Below are 12,610 nucleotides of genomic sequence, written 5' to 3' on the forward strand. Positions count from 1 at the left end.
TTCTATTTCTATGGTTCTGAATCAAGCACAGTATGTATGGGTTCTAAATAAGTTGCAACTAAATTTGACAAATTTGTCAATACTTCAAATAGTTGTGACAACTATTTTGTGATGTGTTAAGAGGAGAATAGGAAAAAGAAACAGAGAGAGCAAAGTTGTTCTTGAGATGCATACACACTTCATTGGCAAGGTAAGAATTAGCTTTATGAGACATGGAGTAATATTAAAATATGTGCTCCTAAAAGATGAAACCATATTTCCATGTAACAGATACCTGATAAAGTGTATCCTTATATGTAATTAACTACCACAATTTGTAGAACAGATAATACCCATAATGACCATTCAGAAAGGTATGAGGTCAGTGTTGGCAAGAACTATCAAGAAACTTGAGACAGGTTTAGGAATCATCATAGGCTCACATATTTGAGAAAAGTAATCATCCAATCAAACCACTCGTTTTATACAAAGAGGAAGTATACGCTGCTAGATGGTAGTCCTTGACCATGTCCCCAGTGCTCCTTAGTGGCAGCATGTGGCCATAGCTACTCACTTCCAGCCCAGAGTTCTGTCCATTAGAACCATCTTACCAACTTTTCCATGTGCTAGTAATGGAGAAAACCTATGTCTCACCCTAAGAGTAAAATAAATTAAAACATTAAAGAATAAAGAGATGCATATATCTTAAAAGCTACTTTAAAAAATATTACTCAGGAGTAAAATGATCAAATTTCTTCTATTTTGACTGCACTGTCAACCTGGTCTTTTGGTGCTTCCTCTATGTTAGTTTCTTAAAATCCTCTTCACATGAAGAACAAGTAGAGGAATTAAAAAAAAAAAAAAAAAAAAGCTTAGGTAACTAAAAAAAAAAAAAAAAGGCACAGATAAATTAGACAGAATGTTGGTGTAGAACATAGGTTTTCCAACTCATTCACTACTAGAAAATTCACACTTAATGGGGAGTTAAAAATGGAAAATGTATTTGAAAAAATTTTTTAAAGAAGACTTGTTTCTGACGTCTTATGATGGAATACAATTTCTTCTCCATTTGAAATTGTCTGCAGTGCAGCAGTGATTTCATCCTGTGAACCCATGAGGAATGCAACCACATGCAAGCCTTCCAGCTGTTGTTCATCAAGAATTATAATATTTATTCTGGAAGAAGCAAACAACAGATGCCTTTGGAGAAGGAGAGTTCACCTGGTTCCTACAGTATATGAGCTCAAATTCAATTTGCTAGTCAATGAACATCTTGTAAAAGAACAACAATCAAAGGGGGAAAAAAAAGATTCTGCCAATTTAAATTTTAGGCCCCATGGACAATCTTGATTTTAATTTTTATTGTTCATAACCCTCCTCCATTATATGGTAACTAGAGTAACTGCTGGGGATACTTCTCAGGGAATATGCTTCCCCTTCTCTCCTCCACTACCATCATTTCAACACCTTATCATACTACCTTCTGTAAAAGCGTCCTCTTCATTTTCTGGGACAATAACTTACTGCTGCTCTAAAGATGACATGAAATGTATTTGCAGCTTTCTTTCCTGATTTACAGCCGTTTTCAATAAAACTGCCAAGCAGGCATGAGAATCCATGAAAACACTTCACGGTCCCTGAAGGACCATCTATCATTTTCAAACAAACATCTGTATGAGAAACCAGAAATTTTCAATAGTGATTCAAATTTAAACCTTTTACCTATCAAGTGCTCCAATTACACATTTCTAATATCTCCTAAGGGGAAAAATAAAAGGAATATTGTGCAACGAATTTAAGCAATTGTGCAAAATCATGCAGAAAGAAAAGACAATTTTATCTACCTGTCTCTGTCTGTCTGTCTGTCTATCTGTCTACCACTAAGATTGCTCCTCTACTTTCCTCTTACTTCCAGTTTTTGGCTGTTTCTTAGAGAATATACAAAGGAATGAACTTGCACATAGAAAAAGTAGAAATTTATATCAGATGATTTATCCTTGCCGTTCAAACATTTTATTTTATTTTTCTACTTGGTCCTTTTTAGCATGCCTTTTAAAAAGTGAGCCAATTAAAATAATGTCAGCATGAAAAATTAAGAGTTATTATTTTCCCTTTAAAAACAACCTTAAGTGTTAAATTGGTGAGAGTTAAAGTAAAATTGGTTCACTGGAAATTGTACACTATTATTTACTATAAAGATACCGAATAATTGTTAATCAATAATCAAAATATATTTATCTTTGTTTCTATCAAAGTTCAATGTAGACAAGGTACAGACTAAGTTCGATGGTGCCACATTGTTTCCACTTTTTTTTTTCAAATTCACTTTTTACTTCTAAATTTATAGATACTTCCAAATTGGAGTATCGCTAGATAGATGTGTCTGATCTACCATCAGTGCACAAAAAGAATTAAATACATTTATTTCCTCCTCCCTCAACACTTCAGTAATGTCCATAATAATTTGTAATTTTGTCTTGCCAGTACAGAACAAATAATACGAAATTCAAAAACTCAGATCAAACTGTATACTCAGAATCTAATTCTATACAAAGACAGGAATGATCTCACAATCTTAACTCAGATAAATAAATAAATAAATAAAAATAGCTACCACCTGTACCTGGATAGCTACCAGCAATGATTATGAAAACTAAGTACATTAAATACGGTTAAACATTGCTGTACATTTTAGTACCTATTTGATTAATGACAAGAGGAGTGACAGACAGTTGCAATATGGAATATAATGTTTATACCCAAACAGTACATCAGTCATTTAGCCCAAATTTACCTTACTCCCACACAAACCTGGTGTCAGGCTCAATGTTTATTTCTGTACGTTACCAAAAAAATGCTGAATATTCAATTTAAGAAGTCTTACTTTCTTTCATGTGAACAAAACTTGTACATGTGAAAGAAAGAAAATCCCAAAGCCTTTCAAATGACTTTTTTTGAATTTGGTTTCAACATTTATCTCAAGCTTTCATCACATCTCCATCAAAAGTTCCGTGTCTCACGCAGAAGTCTTAACTGACTTTATTGCAGGACCTAGGAAATCTGGTTTCTACCCTTTGGATTGCTCTGCTTTTCTACTCTCCAAACACAAATTTGCCATTTACTTCGTTTCATTAATAGTCAGTGGCATTTAAAAACACAGCCTGAAGGTTTTCCTAATTTTATACTGTGTTAGTCGTAAATGGAAAGTTAACAATATATTTTTCAGTCTCTTCTTTTGAGAAACAAGGACATCAGTAGCCAACAAGTCTATCTTTGCACACCAGCAGGCTATGATCTGAGTCAACCGGACTATAGGAGGAATGAAGAAAAAATTAGTTTTCATGGTGGTCACTTAAAGCTGCAGGCAGACATATGGGGGTGGAGCCATAATGCAAAGCAGCTCATCTAAACTAGAGAAACTTTTTATTATATTAATTTAAAAAATTATACTTTAAAAGTCATGGTTGAACCACAAAAAAAAATTTAAAAAACCAAGGTTGAAAGAAGCAAACCCAAAGTCTGAATGTTCCTCAGCTGGAATCAAACTGAAAGTAATCACTGCATTTTACAGCTTGAAATTCGTTTGTTTGGCTTTGACTAGCTGTTTAATTCATGACTATTTTTCAAAGGAGCCAAGGGGGCCAAAGTAAAATTACACTAATATGTAAAGCGATACAAAAGAAACACTCCCATATGTATAGATACCTGCACACAAAGAAAGATGGTGCTTCCCTTCATAAATTTCTTTTTTAGCAAAGCAAAAGAAATGAACTTAGAAACTGAAGAGGAAGAAATACAGATAGTTAATAATTAGGTGGGGTGTAAGGCAGGGAAGGAGTCCACTTACGGCACAAAAGGTTAAGTGGTTAAGCTCCTGACTTCTAGCTGAAATGTTCATGGTTCTAACCCACCCAGAAGTGTCTCAGGAGAAGGTCTGGTGATCTGCTTCCGAAAGGTCACAGCCTTAAAAACCATTCTAGTCTGCACACACTGGGACCTATGATTCGATGGCAACTAACAACAAGAAGGGGGAAATTGGGGAGGAAGAGTGCTTGAAGTCAAAAATGAAAATTGTTGTAACTATTTTCCTCCATCGGTTTAATTTAAATCCAGCTCGTAGAAGGAGGGAGTGCTCCCCCCCTCCTTATAGCCCTTTTCCAACATGTGTGGCATCTAGCTTATTATTATCTTTCTAAACATATAGTTTGATATTCCTTTAATTAAAATGCTGACCATCACCCAAAACAACATTTCTGAAGAGGGACCTTGAAAACCCACAAAACCCAGGCAGGGTTTGTTGAACCTGCAGGCAGTTTTGTTTAAGTGAGCATTAAAGACTTGGCAAGCCCTCTGTGCTCTCATTTTCTTATTCTCTATTATCTATCCCCTTAATAATTTCAGAAACTTCAATCAGACTCTGACCAAAAATATCCACATAGTGCTTGGGATAGAATGATAATACCATCTGTTTTCATTCTTATGTGGGTTCTTTCCAAAAGTACCATCCAGCATTCTGGTTGCTTACTTTATAGTGATCCTGACATTATAGGTAATTTAAAGGAAACTCTTCTGTATCACTTGCCCCTTGCAAAACATGCAGAATTGTTTCAGTTTGGAAAAGTCTGTTCGTGTTGGTTGCATTTCTATTTTCTGGCTAAATAGGACTAGTACCAGAACTAAAAAAGGGCCAACGATACGTCTTGCCATTTTTGTAATGGTTGGTTAAGACTGAAAGCTCTTGTAATAGAGTTTATTTAGCATGGAACTTCTAATTCCATTTCTTAATGTCTAGATGGCAATTTTAAAAATAAAGCATCTAAAAATAGAAACAACTGACTTGCTAAGAATCTTCTATACAATGACTTCAAATGTGAAGCTATTTGTTAATGTATTTTTTTTTAGGAATCAGATTTCAAATCATTATCCAAGTCTAGTGAATGGAGATATAGTTTTCTTGCAGTCATGGTATCAACTGAGAATTGAGAGCAAAGGTCAAATGTTTTTAAACTGTTTGACACAGGAAAAATTACCCGATGATATGAAAAAATACACTCCAAATAATTCATTTTTACAGATTTTAACAATCAATATGGAGCACCATATGATAGATATGGCTCCAACAATCTGTATCAATCATGAAGATTGGCAGTGGCAAACTACACAGACCAATTTTTGTCATGCTACCCAAGTCGATTTTACAGACTATGTGTAACCAAGACTTACTCTGGTGCTTTCCCCGACACACCACACAGCCCCTTCCAAGATCTGCTTCCAACACACTGAAGGGCTTTTCTGAACCAAACCTGACTGAAAACCTTTGGAGACTGGCATACAATTCTTATGATACTCCATGTTTTCCTTCCAAAGGCTGCATCTTTAATACATTATATTGGGTTTTTCCCATCACACATTTAATGTGTGAAATTTCTAAACTCTTCCCCTTCACTTATCTAAATTGAACTTTGGCAGCCAGCAGTTAAATGTTGGAAAGTTGCTTAAAAACGATCAAACCCTTTCTAGATCTGATTGCAAGAAGTATCAGTGCCAAGATAGAAATTTCAGACTTCATCATATACAAAATCAATATGTATGCTTCACTCTGGAAAGAAAGCCACCTTGAAAATAATTAATAAAACATCAAAGCTGCAAACAACTTCAAAAATCCACATGAGACTGAAACATTTGAAGCAATTAAAAGAAATTACTAATTTATATAAGGTGGTACTTCTCCTGGAAAGGTATTTTCATTTTATACACTTCTGGTCTGAAATACCAGTTTTGGCTTTAAAATGGCAGTTTAAAATCTTAACAACATACCCATAGAAATTCTCAATGTTACATCAAAGACATAAGCTTTGAAAACGCTTAAAAATAATTTAGGAATATTTAAATATCACCAAAAACTATAGAGAATTGCAACATTATTTTCACTTAATCACAATCCATGAAAATATTATTAGAATTTAGAAAATGGAATAAATTTTATATTTATAATATGTACATAGGTGAAAAGACTTCCATAAACACATGGCAGAAAAATAACTCTCATCCATCAGTTACATTTACTGCCCCTAGGGAGTTAGCTTGCATTTATTTATTCTTAAACATATATGTTATGCTTGATGATGCATATTAAAAAATAAATAAATAAATAAGGTAACAAAGCACACTAGCTGTGGAAGGAGGGAGAGAGAGAAAAATCACAATTCAATGTTGTTGTAGTTAATTGCCTTGCAGTGATCTCCTACTCATGGCGACCTTATGTATAACAGAATGAAACACCATCTTTACTACGGTTGGTATGTTTGAGCCCATTGTTGAGGCTATTGTGTCAATCCATCTTATTGAGAAAAAAAAAATTGAGGGTTTCCCTCATTTTTGCTGGCCCTCTCTTTTACAAACCGTTATGTCCTTTTCTATACTTTGGTCTTTCCTGATGACACGTCCGAAGTTAAGTATGCTGAAGCATCTCCATCCTCACTTCTAAGGAGCATTCTGGTTGTATTTCTTCTAAGACTGATTTGTTCGTTCTTCTACGAGTCCACAGTATATTCACTATTTTTTGTCAACACTACAGTTCGAATGCATCAGTTCTTCTGTCTTCCTTTTTCATTTCCAGCTTTTGCATGCATGTGAGGCAACTGAAAAGATATGCCTTGCTTGGGCCAGGTGCGCCTTAGTTATCAAAGTGACATCTTTGTTTTTTAAAACGTTAAACAGGTCTTCTGCAGCAGATTGACCTGATACAATACATTGTTTTATTTGTTGACTGCTCCCTTCCTTAGACATTGATCACTGATCAAAGCAGAATGAAATCAATGACAACTTCATTTTTTTCTCCAATTCAATGTAGTAGGTTTTATAACACAGCCTTTACAAATAGGAGGATATGACTCTTTGTCTAAGCAAAGTAGAGGCCGACAGAAAATACATTTATTTTGGCTTTTCAAAGATGAGCCATAGTTTTAGAGATGCTGAATGGAAGGGTAGGCATCCTGGACAAAGGTAAGCAACTGCATAAGGTGGAAGCTAGCAAAATGTGTTGGGGTTAGATAGATAAGGGTCTTGTTTGCCCGACTTAGTAGTTTAGACTTTATCCTGTGGGCAATTAAGAGCCATTAAAGGTTTCCATTCAGGGGAATGACATAATCAGATTTGTGTTTTTAAAAGATAACTGGCATCGTCAATGAGATAACTGGATCGATAACAAGGGAAAGGAGACAAAGAGTCTACATAGAAGAATGCTGGGGGACACAGTGACAGACGGTAAGAACCTGAAGTAAGGTGAAGGCATTGATGCTTGACAGCAATTTTCTTTGTCTTCTTTGTAAGGCCCCACCCTATATATTCAAGATATTAGTTTCATAAAACTACAAGGATTTTTTTTAAATGTATTCAGTATTTCAAGAATATATATCTTTTATTAGCACATATTTAGACATTTTTTAAACAAACCTCTCAACCTCCACAGCAATGAAAAGATGACAAGTTTTACTATCGATATAGAATTTTATATAGAAATATTGTTACCATGACATAGAGCCTCTGCACCAGTGTCTTGAGAGCACCAACCATCTACTTTTCCATTAATCTTTTATACCTGATGATACAGCAAAACTACAACTGTAGTCCAAATTGTGTCTCCACTGTCTAATAGTTCTGCTATGCTCTATGTCACCTCATGAAGTCACCCAAAGCGATAAAAAGGCATAGCATTTGTTTGAAATTAAGAGAAAAAGTAGAATAGATAAAACTGTTCTAATCATAGAACTAAAGATCAGGTATCTGCCTTAGAATTTATTTAGTTAATACTTCCATTTTAAAGATGAAGAAACCTTGGGCTAGCAAGATTAAGTGACTTACCCAAGATAAGATCAGTTGCTAAAAGGGCTTCTTTACCAAAGACCACTAGGAACCATCTAACTGTTAGCCCATATTTCTGAAGTTACTCATTTTATAAATGGTGACAAAATTCTTAATGAAATTTTGCAAAATATTTTCTTTTAAGGACCTGTAACAATGGATTACATAAGAATAAGAAATATACTTTTACACAATTTCTAAATTAAGGAGGATGTTTGATTAAATTTTACTAAATGAGAGGGACATTCATTTGGAGTTTATCCACAAAGTTGTATCAATAACATCCTAATCCTGTAATGGCACGAGAACACAAATTTTAAAAAGCTAAAAGTAGAAATACCATACGATATAGCAATTCTACTCCTAAGAATATACCCTAGAGAAATAAGAGCCATCACACAAATAGACATATGCATAACTATAATCATTGTAGCACTATTCACAATAGCCAAAAGATGGAAACAACCTAAATCCCCATCCATCAACACACGGATGGATAAACAAATTATGATACATAAACACAACGGAATACTATGCAAAGATAAAGAACAATGATGAACCCGTGTAACATCTCACAACATGGATGGCTCTGGAAGGCATTATGCTGAATGAAATAAGTCACTCACAAAAAGACAAATATTGCATGAGACCACTATTATAAGAACTCAAGAAAAGGCTTACACACAGAAAGAAACATTCTTTGATAGTTATAAGAATGGAGAGAAAGAGGGAGGGGAAATAACTAACTAGATAGACAAGTGTCAACTTTGGTAAAGGGAGAGACAACACACAATATAGGGGAAGCAGCACAATTTGAGCAAAGCAAAGGCACAAAAATTTCCTAGACAGATACAAAACACCCTGAGGGACTGAGATGCTGGGGCTGGGGGCTGGGGACCACAGTCTTGGGGGACATATAGTTCGAAGAAAATGTTCTACATCCTACTTTGATGAGTAGCGTCTAGGGTCTTAAAAGCTTGAATGCACTTATCTAAGATACATCTATTGGTCCCATCCCATCTGGAGCAATGAAGAAATCCAAAGACACAAGAAAAATATTAGCCCAAAGAACTAAAAGACCACATGAACCAGAGCCTCCACCAGCCTGAGCCCAGAAGAACTAGCCGGTGCCCGGGTCACACCACCGACCGCTCTCACAAGGATCACAACAAAAAGTCCCAGAGAGAGTGGGGGGAAAACGTACAACAAAATCCAAATTCACGTAAAAAGACCAGACTTACTGGTCTGACAGAGACTGGACGAATTCCTGAGACTATGGCCACCAGACACTCTGTTAATGCAGAACTAAAACCACTTCCAAAGCCCACTTTTCAGAAAAAGATTAGACAGGCCTATGAAACAAACAACAACACACATGAGGAATAATGCTTCTTAGTTCAATCAAGTATAGGAGACTAAATGGGCAATTCCTACCCAAAAGCAAGAAGAGAAGGCAGGAAGGGATAGGAATTGTATGAATGGACACAGGGAACCCAGGACAGAAAGGGGGAGAGTGCTGTCATATTGTGGGGATTGCAAACAATGTTACAAAGCAATATGTGTATAAATTTTTGAATGAGAAACTAATGCGAGCTGTAAACTTTCACCTAAAGCACAATAAAATTAAAAAAAAAAAAAAAGTTCTAAACCTAATCCTAAACCATTGATTAAAATTATTGTTTCTTTGGGTCCAATATATAAATTCATCCAGTCCTTTGGGATATCTTATTGAATGACTTAGATATCACTGGATGCTTGAGCTAGTCAACTCTTCCTTTCTGATATCTAGATTTTTAATACTTTTGAAATACCTTTATTCTAGGTATAGCCTATAGCTGGCCTGAATTTTAATAAATGATTAAATGACTATAATGAATTAATATTAATTTTTTTTTTAATTTAAGTCCACCTAATTTTTTTTTTTTTAAATAAAGAATGTAATTATATTCAGGCAGAACAAAAACTGACTTGTAAATAGAATTTCTGTGTTGTACACACTTGTTATGGCTTTCCCCCCAGCCCACCCCAGTGTATAAGCAAAGTAAGGATTACATAGCAAACCTCTAAACCATGATACATTGTTCTAACTTCAGGAATAAGGGCGTACTGCCTTTACTTTCTATTATCCTAAAACATTTTAGTAAAATTTTGATAAAGTTACTCAAAACAATGATATATTGTTTTAACTTCAGGAATAAGGGCGTACTGCCTTTACTTTCTGTTACTCTAAAACATCTTAGCAAAATTTTGATAAGGTTACTGGAAGGGTAAATTAATGTGTGTAAAATAAAAATACTTTTCAGAAAGGACAAAATATCTAAATGGAACTTAAAGAACTAAAAAAAAGAAAGACTGCACAATTTAGTCAGGGGTGTATCAATACCTACATGAGACAAAAATATGCAGATGAATAAAAAAGATTTAGCATATACTAGCCATATCCATGATGGCAATGTTAAGAACATGGAGGAGCTCAATAAATATTTCATTAAAATTTGATGTTAACTAAGTATAACAATGTTAGCTCCCACAATATTTCTGAAATTCTCCCATATTGCTAGAAAATAACATCACACTTCTTTAAAAGATCAAAATTTGGCTTAATTGACTTTAATTTTTGCATGCATTTGTGCACGCACATAAAATTCTTCTCCATACTGAAAGCTCTTGTTACTAATGCTATTTCTATTGTCTGTCTGCAGGCTTCACACAGGACTATGGACTGTGTGTTGGAACTTCAATGTTTGAAGGTCTGCTTCTTTGCCCTTTGAACTCTAAGTCATTTTTGTTCCAGAATATTGTTTGCTGCATTCTAGATTGATCTGTGTGCTTTTGCTTCTTCCCCAGGACTCCACAGCTATGCCACATTGCTTAAATCATGCAGTGTGAGTACAAATATTTGATAAGAAAAGCTAATTTTTTGAAGTTTTTGTGGGGGAAGAAATGGCATTGTACCTAACGTATGATGGTTCATTAAAAACAAAAAACAGAAAAACAGGATTGCCATGGAAGCCAAAAAGAATTCTTTTTAAGGACACCCCCTGTACTTGTATATATGTAAATCAGGATTACCTTAGCCTGGTCTCTGAAATCATTAGAATAATATGTTTATTAATTTGTTAGTTTACATAGTACATATGTCATCGAAGTAAAACCCAATGATGAAATCAAGAGAAATCACAAAATGATCTTTTTCTCTCTTTACCCTGAGCTCAGTAAGAAAGCTTTCCCAAGAGTGTGAACTCATTGGCTTCCCCATAACTATACAGAATTCACTCTGCCATATACTGGGAACCGAAGAGGTGAGGTCATTTCACCACTCCTTGCAAAAAAAAAAAAAAAACTGCAAAACGTCTGCTAAAATCTGACTTCATTTGATTTACTCTCCAAGACTGTTTTTTATTAAATATGTTTGACTGCTATCTCTAATTAAATGTAGAATTAATTTTGGCAAACTAACCACAGATGCAGTTTATGTTCAATTTTATCAGACAGATTTATTTATAAGCTGTCAACTTCTTGAAAGACTTCATTTTGGAGCAGTTTTAAATTGCTAACAGTAGCTGTAAATGGAGCTACTGTTCTCTGGAACACTAAAGGAAAAGTATGCTATAAATGTCCATTCCATCTGTGAGGAATCATAAAACAATCACATTCCTTTATTTTTTTTTTTTTTCCTCCTTAGGACCTTTATTAAATTAGTTCAACTCAATTAAAAATAACTTCAAAAACATTTCAGAGCCTTTTGTTTCATGGAATACTTGGAACTCTCTGCACGGAACGTCACCCTTTTAACTAATCCCTTTTACTAAATGGAGGAGAATAGTGGTATTGTGACTTCAGACAGTGCTTTCAAGGGTCTCTACTGTACCGAATTGAGGTCACTGCAAGACAATACTCAACACCCAATAGCCATTCAAACATTCTTCACAACTCTATCAAACGTGTCTTTCTTTCTCTCACTCGCTTTCTCTCATGGCAAACTCAGAGGACAATGGAAAAAACCTCCAGCACCATTTATGGTCACCATATTTGCACATGACAAAGTCTATTCTTATGGGTTTGCCAACTCCCTGCAAAAAGAATGAACCCTGGGACAGATTTTCCCACCATTACTGTTATTCAAGCTTAGTTTGTATTGATTTTTTGTTGTTGTTGGTAGAGGGCTGGTAGGCAGCATCTGAGAAGCTGACTTGCTATTTTTCTGCACATGTAACAAAGCAGAGACTAAATGCAGAATTAAAATATGTCACATTATAGCCAGCATATGCATGATAAAGTGTACAATTTAGTACAAAACAGAGACAAATCATGAAATGGGAACTATTATACCCCCTCTTATTGTCTAGCATTAACAATATTATAAAACTTACTGTTTGCCTGTGAACCACCATGCCTGTGCCCCATAAGCCCTATTTAGTTTTGCTTGGGAGTTTTTATGGCTGCAGCCACAAACAAACAGAATCAATTGCTGTAAATTTTTCTCACCAGGGCTGCTCCATTTTGAACAAGGAAAAAAGATGTATCCAGAGCACTACCCTCCACACAAACGAGAAAGAACACATCTTTTGCAAGCTATATAGTAAAGTTGTTACGATGAAGATTTTTATTTTAATTAAGAATGGGATTTGTAGGACAATTAGTGAGATGTAATATTCTTTGGAAGAAACAGCGCCCTTATTGGAAATACCATTTAAATGGAATGGGGGCATTTGAAGCTGCACCGAGACTTGTTTCTATGGGTTTGTACAGTTAATGAGAAGGGAAA

At 35.0% G+C, this 12,610-nt stretch overlaps 1 protein-coding gene across 18 annotated transcripts in view; it reads right to left on the reverse strand.

The window, feature by feature from the left end:
• The window catches only part of SOX5 (SRY-box transcription factor 5), a 1,155,824-nt gene that overhangs the window by 580,341 nt on the left and 562,873 nt on the right, over nt 1-12,610 (reverse strand). The window lies entirely within an intron of this gene.

Source organism: Elephas maximus, chromosome 4 (genome assembly GCF_024166365.1).
Source record: "Elephas maximus indicus isolate mEleMax1 chromosome 4, mEleMax1 primary haplotype, whole genome shotgun sequence".
NCBI lineage: Eukaryota > Metazoa > Chordata > Mammalia > Proboscidea > Elephantidae > Elephas > Elephas maximus.